General features: G+C 36.5%; 1 protein-coding gene across 7 annotated transcripts in view; it reads left to right on the top strand.

The window, feature by feature from the left end:
* The window catches only part of TMEM117 (transmembrane protein 117), a 515,843-nt gene that overhangs the window by 432,593 nt on the left and 71,132 nt on the right, over positions 1–12,118 (top strand). The gene's annotated exons all lie outside the window — the stretch shown is intronic.

The following is a 12,118-nucleotide window of genomic DNA, read 5'->3' as shown; positions in this document are numbered from 1 at the left end:
TTTTTTTTAAAGATTTTATTTATTTGTCAGAGAGAGAGGAGAGCGAGCAAGCACAGGCAGACAGAATGGCAGGCAGAGGCAGAGGGAGAAGCAGGCTCCCCGCCAAGCAAGGAGCCCGATGTGGGACTCGATCCCAGGACGCTGGGATCATGACCTGAGCCCAAGGCAGCCGCTTAACCAACTGAGCCACCCAGGCGTCCCAGAAATTCCTTCCTTTTTAAGACTGAATAATATTCCAACCATGTGGATATACCCATTTTGTTCATCTACTCGTCTGTCAATGGTCACTTGGGTTGCTTGCACCTTGCCGCTATTGTAAATAACACTGCTATGAACATGGAGCTACCAGTACATGTCTGAGTGTGTGCTTTCAGTCCTTTTGTGTATATACTCAAGGAGAATTGCCAGATCATATGGTAATTCTGCTTTTAACTTTTTGAGAAACTATCATACAATTTTTCTTAGTGACGGCACCATTTTACAATTCCAATCATGTACAAGCATTGCAATTTCCTACATTCTCCCCAACACGTGTTATTTTCTGAGTTTTTTAGATCACAACCATCCTAATGGATATGAAGTGGTACCTCATTATTGTTTTGCTTTGATTGTCTTAATGATGAGTCATACTTGTTTTTGTTTTTGTTTTTGTTTTTGAAGTATGAACTTTTTATATTAGTTGAAAGAAAGCCTTTATTTCTGACTGAGTTATTTGGAGCTCTGCCTCCTACTAACTGCAGGAGCCCTATAACCTCCTAAATTCCTATGCTGTAAGGTAGCTTTTCCAATAGAAGTACAATGTGAACCACATATATAATTTTAAGTTTTATAGTAGCCACATTTAAAAGAAAAAGAAATATGTAAAATTAGTTTTAGCATTTTATTTAATATAATATATCAAAATACTATCATTTTAACATAATCAATATAAAAATTTTAAGGGGGGATTTACATTCTTGTTTCATACTAAATTGTTACTGTGCCTTTTCTGTTTATAGCACATCTCAATTCTGACTATCCACATTTCACACTTGATCTTAGCCAAAAGGCCGACATTCCAAGGGCTCAATAGTTACAACCATGTTAGACGGGTCTAAGATCTTGATTGTAATTAGTCACTCAACAATGTTATGAGAAATCTTAAGGCAATAACAGCCAACCATTATTACATAATTTACCGAAAATCCTGGTAGCTTGTGAGTGGATGAGGACATTTTGCTGCCATGCCACCATCCACCTACTGGCCACATGTGTACAGACACCATACATGGAAGGACACCTCCTTATGGATAGCAGCATCAAGAGGGTCCCACCATTTTGTTACATTTTACTATAAGGTGATAGTATTGTTTTATACTATTTTACATTTTTTAAAAACTTACAGTATTTCAGCTAAACTAGAAGTGATAAAACATTGTTTGGATAGTCTGTGAGCCTCACCACAAATGCTTTGATTCTCCACCAACCAATATATATGAATAAAGTTTGGAATCACACCATTCATGAATTGGTCAGTTTCTATATGGGTGACCACTTGAATAGTTGATAATGGCCTTTAAATCAGCTGTATTATTTCTCCTATCAGGATGCTTTAAAAAATTTTTTTCTTCATTTTTTTTTTCCCCATCAGATGGGGAATCACATAAGTAGTACCATTTTAATACTTTGATCATCTAACTGTCTTTTTAATCTCCTCACAAGCCAAGGCACTGTAATATAAACAAAGCCTGATGGGTGCAAATCAGAAATTGTCACATGAGATATTAGATCCTCTGAGATCCTTGTCTGCTTTAATAACAGTGACGTTTCATAAGCCAAGAGTCATCTTCAGCTCCAGCCTATCACTACTAACCATAAGTTCAAGCTCATTTCAGTGTTTCTCAGAATTTCCTATTTATTCATCTCTGTACAGCCTGCATGCCGAAGAGTTAAAGAACTTTCAAAAAATTAAGAAGGAAACCCTTGTCAGGTTAAGCTTAAATGTTGACAGCTTGAATCACAAGGTAATTGTTCGTGAATTAGTGATGCGGTGAGCTTCATTGAAATTTAATGGACAGTATTGATCTTTCCAAGCTTCCCATAGAATTTAACCATTTTTAATTGCTCAGAGTGTCCGATACCCCCTTCTTGCACTGGATTTCCCCTTCCAACTATGAACTAGCTACTAGGGGACTAAATCTTGCCTGGTGTCACTCTAGTTAGTCCCTCAGGGCACCAAGCTTCCTGGCAGTGCTCAGTGACACTTGCTAACCCATTGACTGATGGGAAAAGTTGAATTCTTATCACCGTGAGCACATGGATTCTACTTATGATGCCAAAAATAAATTTAGCTAATTAAAATAATAAATATTTATTCAATAATTATGTGAGTGGATGCCAAATACCAACGCTGAGCTAGAGGCATCACACTTATTAATTAATTTATCACATAAATCAGGCACATTTAGATGGAATAGCCATTTTTCCATTATATATGTGTAAACAGAGGCCCAGAGAAGATGTGTCTTGATAGTGCATGTAACAGCTTTGGCAGACTAGATACATTATGTAACAGGGCCTCAGTTTTCCCTATTTATGCAATGGGAGCAATAACACTGCCACTAAGTGTTGCTGTACAAAATAAATTACATAGTGTTTTATTTTAATCTTACTTTATTCTTTTCACTTTGCAGGAATGGAATGAGTTTGTGCAAAGCATTTCACTTTTGATTAGAAGGTGAAAAAATCTTCACTTAGATTAATGAAGCCAGTCTTCACTGAGTTAGACCAGATTGTTCTGTATCAGACAAAGAACGGGGCCAAGTGAAACAAAACTAAAAAACCTAAATAGGCTTATTTAAGGTTAACTTTCAGTATTTTACAATATGACCACTGATAAAAGTGTTCCATAGATCGTGTTGTAATCTAAATTAAAAGTTATAACATTATTAATGTAGAAGTTTTCAAGCACTCACATAATACTATGACATTCTTTTAGGCAGAACCAGCTTTCGGCTAGGGGCTTATAAAAATGAATTAAATGAACTGCACACATACATACAAATATTGAATCAGATCTGCTATGGAAGTACTAATATTCAGTTTAGAAGATTTTAATTTCTAGTCAACCGTGCGTGTGTGTGTGTGTGTGTGTACCATTTTAACATGTACCAGAAGATTTAAAGTATCTGTAAGTTTGAAATATCTTTAACTTTAAAATAATTTTATATAAAAACTACACTTATTCAGTTGCAACTGATATGAAGAGATTTAAATTTTCTTTTTTTTTTTTAATTAATTATTTGAGAGAGAGAGCAGAGAGAGCAGAAAGAGCATGAGCAGGGGGAGGGGCAGGCAGAGGGAGAAGCTGGCTCCCTGCTGAGCAGCAAGCCCTACCCGGGACTTGATTCCGGGACCCTGGGATCAGGACCTGAGCCGAAGGCAGACACTTAACCGACTGAGCCACCCAGGCATCCTGAGATTTAAAATGGCTTTGTCCATAGACAGTTTCTTATCACGTTACATATTTTTATTACAACTGATAAGAGTGAAAGACTATTTAGAGAGTGTTTCTTAATATTCCAAACTGATAAACCACAACTGTGTTGTCCAAACTGCCCAGACAACTGGCACATCTCTCACTTCTCTGACACTGTGGTGTTCTTCCCAAGAGTGTCTTGAATCAGCCATTTCATGTTTCTTGCTTCAGATTGCATGGTATAAATGTAATTGATTCCATAAGTACTTCTTAAATACCAACAATATACTAGGCTCTAGGCATGAAATATGGTGGAGAAAAATGGCATTACCCTTTTGGAACCTAGATCTGGTGGCAGAAGCAGGTATTAATCAATGAATCATAGAAAAATACACAAGTACAAGATGTGGTGATTTGTCTTATGGAGAAGTACAGGGACATATGAGAACATTGAAAGGGGGAACCTGGCACAGTCTAGGGAGCTTGGTTAGATATCCCTTCTCTGACCAATCAACCAGAGGGGGATGGAGGGGAAGAACTCGGGCTTTGAATACATATAAGCTTTAGTTTCAAATCTGCCTTCTGAGGTGAGATGCCTGTCCTGAGGTAAGCTGTTGTAGCTCTCTGAAATCTAAGTTTCCTCACTTATAAAAGAACTTTATTGTATTTACTTCAATAGAGTTCTGAAAGACTATAAAATGGATTTGTTAGTGACTGGCACATAGTGTGTATTTAGCAAATAATATCGTCCTTTCTCTATATTGCTCCTTTGATGACAAACTTTGACTTAATGCTAATAACATTGCATTTTTCTTCTTAAGTATTGTTCCAAATTCTATCCAGGTCAAAGAAAAGTAATTATAATATAGAATTGTATCTGCTGTACAAATACTGATATTCAATTTAGGGCATTTTATTTCTAGTCAAGTGTTTGACCAGTAATATAATTAAGGGAATGGATTCATTGACTTTGGGAAAATAGCATGTGTTATGCTTAGCATTAGCTTGGCTGAGTAAAGCCATGTGATTTAATGGAAAACCTACAAAACTAAGAGTTGAGAGTACGTGATTGTAATTGTGCTTAAAAAGTTGTGGTGTACCTCTGGGTCTCATAGGAATCCTAAATCCCTTTTAGCTCAGGTGACTTGATGAGGTTGAAAATGTGAAGAAATTGGTGGTGTTGAACATGAAACCCACATGCTCAGAATACAGTTCCTAGAAATTTAGGAGAGATTGTAGCAAATGAACAGAGTATGAAAGAGGTAAGTCTCTGAACAAAATCATTTTATATTTAATGTTTTAAATTTCTTTTTTCTTTATTTTAAAAATTTTTTTTAATTTAATTTTTTTCTCACCATAGCACATATCCTCCCCAATGTCCATCACCCAGCCACCCCATCCTTTACACCCCCCTCCCCTCCAGCAACCCTCAGTTTGTTTCCTGAGATTAAGAGTCTCTTATGGTTTGTCCCCCTCTCTGGTTTCATCTTGTTTCATTTTTCCCTCCTTTCCTCTATGATCCTCTGTCTTGTTTCTCAAATTCCTCATATCAGTGAGATCATATGATCATTGTCTTTCTCTGATTGACTTACTTCGCTCAGCATAATACCCTCTAGTTCTATCTATGTTGTTGCAAATGGCAAGATTTTGGTTTTTAATGGCTGCATTATATATAATACACACACACACACACACACACACACATATATACACACATATATAATATACAAACACATATCTTCTTTATCTATTCATTTGTAGATGGACGTCTAGGTTCTTTCCATAGTTTGGCTATTGTGGACATTGCAACTATAAACATTCCGGTGCACGTGCCCCTTTGGATCACTACATTTGTAGCTTTAGGATAAATACCCAGTAGTGCAATTGCTGGGTCATAGGGTAACTCTATTTTCAACTTTTTGAGGAACCTCCATACTGGATTCCATTTCTTTTTTTTTTTTTTTAAGATTTTATTTATTATTTATTTGACAGAGATCACAAGTAGGCATAAAGACAGGCAGAGAGAGAGGAAGGGAAGCAGGCTCCCTGCTGCGCAGAGAGCCGAATTGGGGCTCAATCCCAGAATCCTGGGATCATGACCTGAGCCTAAGACAGAGGCTTTAACCCACTGAGCCACCCAGGCACTCCCTGTTTTCCATTTCTAACCCACGCTCATTTCTTCTATCTCATTGCTCACCAGAACAGTTCAACCAGGTAGGTTAGTATTCACAGAGGTAGAAGAAGGTGTTCCAAGAAGTTAAGTGGTGTGTTCAGTGTCATCTAGTTCATTAATGGCAGAGCCAGAATTAAAGCGTTCAGTTCCTGAATTTCAAATCTCTACTGTTAAAGTTAAAACTAAAATTTATCAAGTGGTAGCAATAGTTCAGGTTTTTTTTTTAGTATATTGTTTAAGAACAATATACCATAATCCTATTGAAAAGGTATAGGTTTTTGTGGGTGAGGGTGTTTTGCTTTTGGGTTAAAAATATATGCATGTTTGTAAACCTACACACCAGCATTAATGAAGAGCATTGGTCAGATTTTTCTGGATAAATGAAGTTCATACTACCCATGTGTCATAATACTCTAACAGTAAAATGTGTTCATTTAGCTTTTGTGTCAAAAACCCATAAGCAACATTTGCCATTCAAACTGCATAAACTATATCCTATAAAAGGAAAATATTTGAAGAGATAGAACAAGAAATTGAGATTTATTACAGAGGCTGGTTTTTCTACAAAAGAACATGATATGTATTCTGTAAATAGAGCAAACTTAGACTATGGCAGTCAACATGTGTTTCACTTAATTTTTTGAGTGTTGTTGGTTGATTCATACTTTTTGGCCATAGGATAATATATGTGATCATTTATTGCTAAATGCTTCTGGAGGATGCTGTGTAGCATTGAGTTCAAGAAGACAGATTCTAAAGTCAGTCCTTCCATTAACTAATTTGTTATCTTATGCATGTTTCTTAACCTCTGTAAGTCTACTGTCTTTGTCTAGAAAATGTGGATAATAATAATTAAGTGAAATTTATCTATGGTACTTTTAAAGTAGGGAAGGTTAAAGAAGTGATTTGCTGGCAAAGAATAAAATGTTTGCATGCTAGCAAAACAACCATTTTGGACATATCTTATGCAAAGATACAGACATACATTTCCTTTTTGCCATGAAATACTAATTTATATTCTAGAACATGTCTAATCCATTAAGGTTCTAACTCTTCACTATAGAAGTGTTAGCATTAGGTTTACAGGAAAATGGAATGCAAGCATTTATGACATTTTACTGATTTTTAGTGGCCTCTGGTGATTAATGGAGCTTTATTGGAAACCAGAAACAAATAATTCCTGGATTCCTGGTTTTATATTTTAAAGCAATTCATTAGGCATTGAGAAAATGCCTGAAAGTTGCATTTTAAAAGCTTTTATTTTTAAACCAAAGATTTTTTTCTAAATAAACTCTATATCTAAGACATGTTATCAGTCAGAGTAAGTACTTTCTAATGTTTAAATCTTGAGTTTTCTTCTTTGCCATTCCTCTCCTCTAGTGCTATAATCTGCATCTGTTACAAAATTATTGTTCAGAACAATGTGAGTAAACCACCAATAGGACACATTGTTGGCTGATAAGGGTGGGATTATGAAGTCAGACACTGGAAGAAGCGAAACTGACCTTTTAAAATATTATTTGAACCTCAGTGACTTCAGTAACTTCTATTCCTTTCTGCTGTGCATAGTATTTCTTTGCAGTTGGGGAAACTTACAGGAAAAACCTGGTGGCATCTAGCTGGGCAAGAATGTGGCAGAGCAGCTGTAAGGGTATAAAGGATCCAAGGAGATGAGGGGGTGATCCTGTGTCCAGTGAGTCATGTCCTACGTCCTTCAGAGACATCCCCTGCTGTAGACTGAACTCCTGATTACATTCTTTCTAAACAGAGGACAAATCATACAGATGTCTGAGAAGAAAACTAAAGAACGTGTCTTCTACTGAGCAGAGGACAGCCAGCCTTGCAAGAGATCCTTAGGGGTCAGTTTACAGCTTTTGTAATCCGTTCTGACAGACACACTTCAGCTGCAGACACATCTCCTCGCCCATGGATGCACTGAATGCATCGGTTCTGTTTCCCTTTGGTCCTAAATGATTGTTAAATTAATTGTTAGTCTAGCTTATAATTAATAGTTTTTTAGACTTGATGAAATACGGCATTTTTCTTACCAAGAGGGATTGAGGTTGGATTGACTCCATGGCAACTCTCTGAATCTCTGTCTATAGATATAGATATAGATATATAGATAATACATTATATTATAATATAAGATAATATACATAATATATTATGTATATTATATTCAATATTATATATTCAACATTACTCGTATTTTAAATTTCCTTAAATTAATCATGTATATGAATATGCATCATGTATTTACATACCCATAACATACCCATGACTTTTTTTTGAACCTGACACTTCTACATTTAAATGCATATGCAAAATTAGTCATAAACATCTGAGCCAGATATTAATATATAGAGTATACTATATATATTATAGTATTTATACAATATACTCTATGCCATACATTATACACACACCACACACACACAAATATTGGAGGATACTATATATGTGTGTGCCTGTGTGTGTGTATATATACACAGACATATATTATACACATATGCATTCAAAGTATTTTGGCATTGAATTAAGGGATCCAGAATACTTTGGGCAAAAATGTATAAATCAAATATCGATAAAAGTAAGTGTAGTCTTAACAGTGTTCCTTTTCTCTGCAAACCATAGAACAGAGAAAGCAGCAGTGAATGATTCTGAACCATTGACCTATGGTACGGAATGATGACTGAATATTTAAAGTAGAAGGAGAAGCACTATTTCTGATTTTCAAGAATATTGTAGGCTTTCTATCAGACCTGAAGTTTGCAAAATTTGTCTCTAAAATATTTTTATGAGAGGTATTTTTTTCTAAGTTCATTAAAACAGAATTTTTTTTGAAAGCAAGATCTTGACCGTCTAGGCAATTGATGAATTATTGGAGAGGTTTAACACAATGTCCTGTTCTAAATAAAGGTAAAGATATTTGGGATAAGTATGAGTATAATTTGATGATTCAGAGCTGATTGAAGATTTTACAAAAAAAAAAAATGCTCTCAAAAAGTCAATGTCAGTCTATAAAGTGATTTCTAAAGCTTTTACTTTCAGTCCTGTCCTATTTAACTTTTCCATTTTCAATAAATTACATAAATTGTATTGTGGTCAAACTTATACATACAGCAAAGATGGAAGGTATAGACAATACACTGAATAACAAAAACTCTAGGCTATGTCTAAGAAGATGCAGTGTGACAGAAATAAGGTGTGGGTCCTAGTCTCTAAACACATACACATACACATACACACACAGATGGTGAGAATCAGCTTAAAAATAACATGTACAAAATATTTTTTTAAATAGTAGGTGAATGGTGGTTGTCCATTGACTGTAAATTTGCTATTAGAGCAGGAAGCCAAGGAAACCGAAGAAGGGAAAAAAAAAACCACATAAAATTAGAACTGAGAAGAGTAAGCAACAATGGCTATGGAGGAAATTAAGGGAAATTTTCAAAAGCATTTTAAAAACATTATGAAATATATTTGTGTACACAAACACATTTCAAAAGCTAACAATTGTTGATGCTGAAATATTAGAATTCTTAATACATTCTCTTTCAACTTAGAAACAAGATAAGGGTGTTCTATCCAAGTTGACTGCAGATCTCAGAAACCATTCTAGCTAGTTTAACTAGGAAGGGCCATAGGGCAGAATTGATTATGAGATTGTTGAAAGTTTCTGGAGCAGGGTCTGGGCTTAGCTTCCAGGTATATCTCCTAAATAGCTTCCCGCCCCCCCCCCTTCCCCCGTGATCATGAAACCAGGGAACCTGGCAGCCCCTGCCCCAACTACTAGCTCCCACAACCACACCATCTCAGCTCTGACCTAGAGCAGCAGAATGAATGCCCTTCCTCCTGCTTCTCTTTAAAACTGGGAATTTAGCAGCTCTGGCTGGCTGAGAAAACCCACAACTTCTACGATGATGCTTCTGGTTTGTAGAATCAACAGATCAGAGGAACAGCCTCTTGCCTCACTTCCTCCCTCCAAATAACACAAGGAGATACCTGCTTCGTGTGAGCTAGATTACAGGAGCAGCCAAACTTGAAGCAAACCTGGGAGATGTCTTGATTTTCCAGCTCTAGCAAGCCAGAGGCCATTCTAAAAGGAAAATGAAATGGCTGTGATTGAAGTTATCTAAGACATCTGCCATGTTATTACCCCAGTGCTCTGGAAGAAGCAGCCAATAGAATTAAACAAATCTAAAGTAGGAAGCAAAATTACCATATTTGCAGCCAATATGGTCATATACTTAAGAAACCAAAAGAATCAGCACAAACACTATTATAAAAAATTAGGTTTCAGAAAGATACCTGGTTTTAAAATTAATATATATAACCAGTAACTAAGTAGAAAATACAATGAAAGAAGTCATTCTGTTTACAAGAGCAATGATAAAACAGATGTACCAGTGACATAAAGAAAGAAAAATATGGGGGCGCCTGGGTGGCTCAGTGGGTTAAGCCGCTGCCTTCGGCTCAGGTCATGATCTCAGGGTCCTGGGATCGAGTCCCGCATCGGGCTCTCTGCTAGGCAGGGAGCCTGCTTCCCTCCCTCTCTCTGCCTGCCTCTCTGTCTACTTGTGATCTCTCTCTGTCAAATAAATAAATAAAATCTTAAAAAAAAAAAAAAAAGAAAAATATGTAGGTTTTACGTAAAAAAGCCCTTGAAATTTCCTCCTAGAGTATATAAGAAAAAAACAGATATAAAGACATACTTTGCTTTAAGTAGGAAGATTCAGTATTACCAACATTTTAATTTCCCTAAATTAATGTATATGAATATCTATGTATTAAATATATTCTATGTATATATGTATCTATGTATCGAATATATATAGAAATCAACATGACTTTGTTTGAACCTGACAATTCTACACTTAAATGCATACACAAAATTAGTTATGAGTATCTGAGCCAGATAGTAAAATATATCATGAAGCCACAACTGAAATAGTTTCTGCATCAAGAAGAAATAGAAGTTCACTGGCTGAGGGTCGAGATCCAAAATGCATCTAAAATACATATAGAAATAATTTAATGTGGGTGCCTGGGCAGCTCAGTGGGTCAAGCATCTGCCTTCAGCTCGGGTCAGGATCCCAGGTTCCTGGGATTGAGTCCCGGAGTGGGGGGGCGGGTTGCTGCTCAGTGGGGAGTCTGCTTCTATTTCTGCCCACCCCCCCCGCTTGTGTGGAGACTGACTCTCTCTCTCTCAAAAATAAATATATAAAGTCTTTTTAAAAAAAGAAATAATGTGATGTAAAATGAGGGTGGTATTTCATATCAGTGGAGAAAAGACAGATTATTCAATAACTATTGAGAGAACTAGCTATGTATTTGGGGAAAAAAAATGAAGTTGAATCACAACCTAATTCCTTACACCAGAATCAGTTCTAGATAAAGCAAATATAAGAAGGTGAAAAATGGGGGCGCCTGGGTGGCTCAGTGGGTTAAGCCTCTGCCCTCGGCTCAGGTCATGATCTCAGGGTCCTGGGATCGAGCCCCACATCGGGCACTCTGCTCAGCAGGGAGCCTGCTTCCTCCTCTCTCTCTGCCTGCCTCTCTGCCTACCTGTGATCTCTGTCAAATAAATAAATGAAATCTTTAAAAAAAAAAAAAAGAAGGTGAAAAATGATAAAGAATATGAAGAGACTTGATAAATATAAATGAGTAATAGACTTATCAAAGGAGGTTCAACCTTACGTATAATTTAAGAAAAACCAAAGTAAAAATGTTATCATTTTTTTTTTTTTAATCTATCAAGACTAAATGCTGTAAGACTGTCTATAAACACTGTGATGTGGCTGTGCTCTCTACTTTTCGGGAAAGGTTAGCCAGCATCACCACAGCTCCGTTTTCAGTAACATCTGGGAGCCTACCTGCTCACTTTGTAACCAGTTTCTAGCTATAGACATCCTTTCCTGTTAAAAATGTCTGAGACTTGAGAAAGAAACTTCTCAGCCTTTCATCCCTAACCATCTAATTACTTAACTATACACATAAAGATTTTTTCTGAAAAAATGCCTACTAATTGCCTTTGCAAGAGATGGGTGGGTGGTGGTGATGGAGGACAGGAAAGAATTGATTGTGGCATTATAGGCATCTATCTGCCTAGAGGCATGTTTGAATTTCTAACCACGTGGACATTTTCATATTTTAAAAGAAGTATAGCATCTAGAACAGAGTTGGCGTTAGTCATGCTCTGCCCTGAGGTGGTGAACTGGTCCTGGGATTGGGTTCAGATGTAGGTACTGTCTCCTGAGAGAGCTCTGTGAACCAGCCAGAACGTGTTAGGAGAAATAGCTGTGGCATGAAGGGAATTTGCAATCACGTCAGAACAAGCACCTGAATGGGATATATCAATGGATAAAGAACTTGGATCAAAATTATAGCAGTATCCACAGTAAGAATCTGGAAAAGGTATTAAAACTTTGGCTATGAGCTCAAGGAATATGACTGAATCAAGGAGGACATTAAAGAAAATCACT

Source organism: Lutra lutra, chromosome 8, assembly GCF_902655055.1.
Source record: "Lutra lutra chromosome 8, mLutLut1.2, whole genome shotgun sequence".
NCBI lineage: Eukaryota > Metazoa > Chordata > Mammalia > Carnivora > Mustelidae > Lutra > Lutra lutra.
This window is presented reverse-complemented; position numbering and strand designations above follow the sequence as displayed.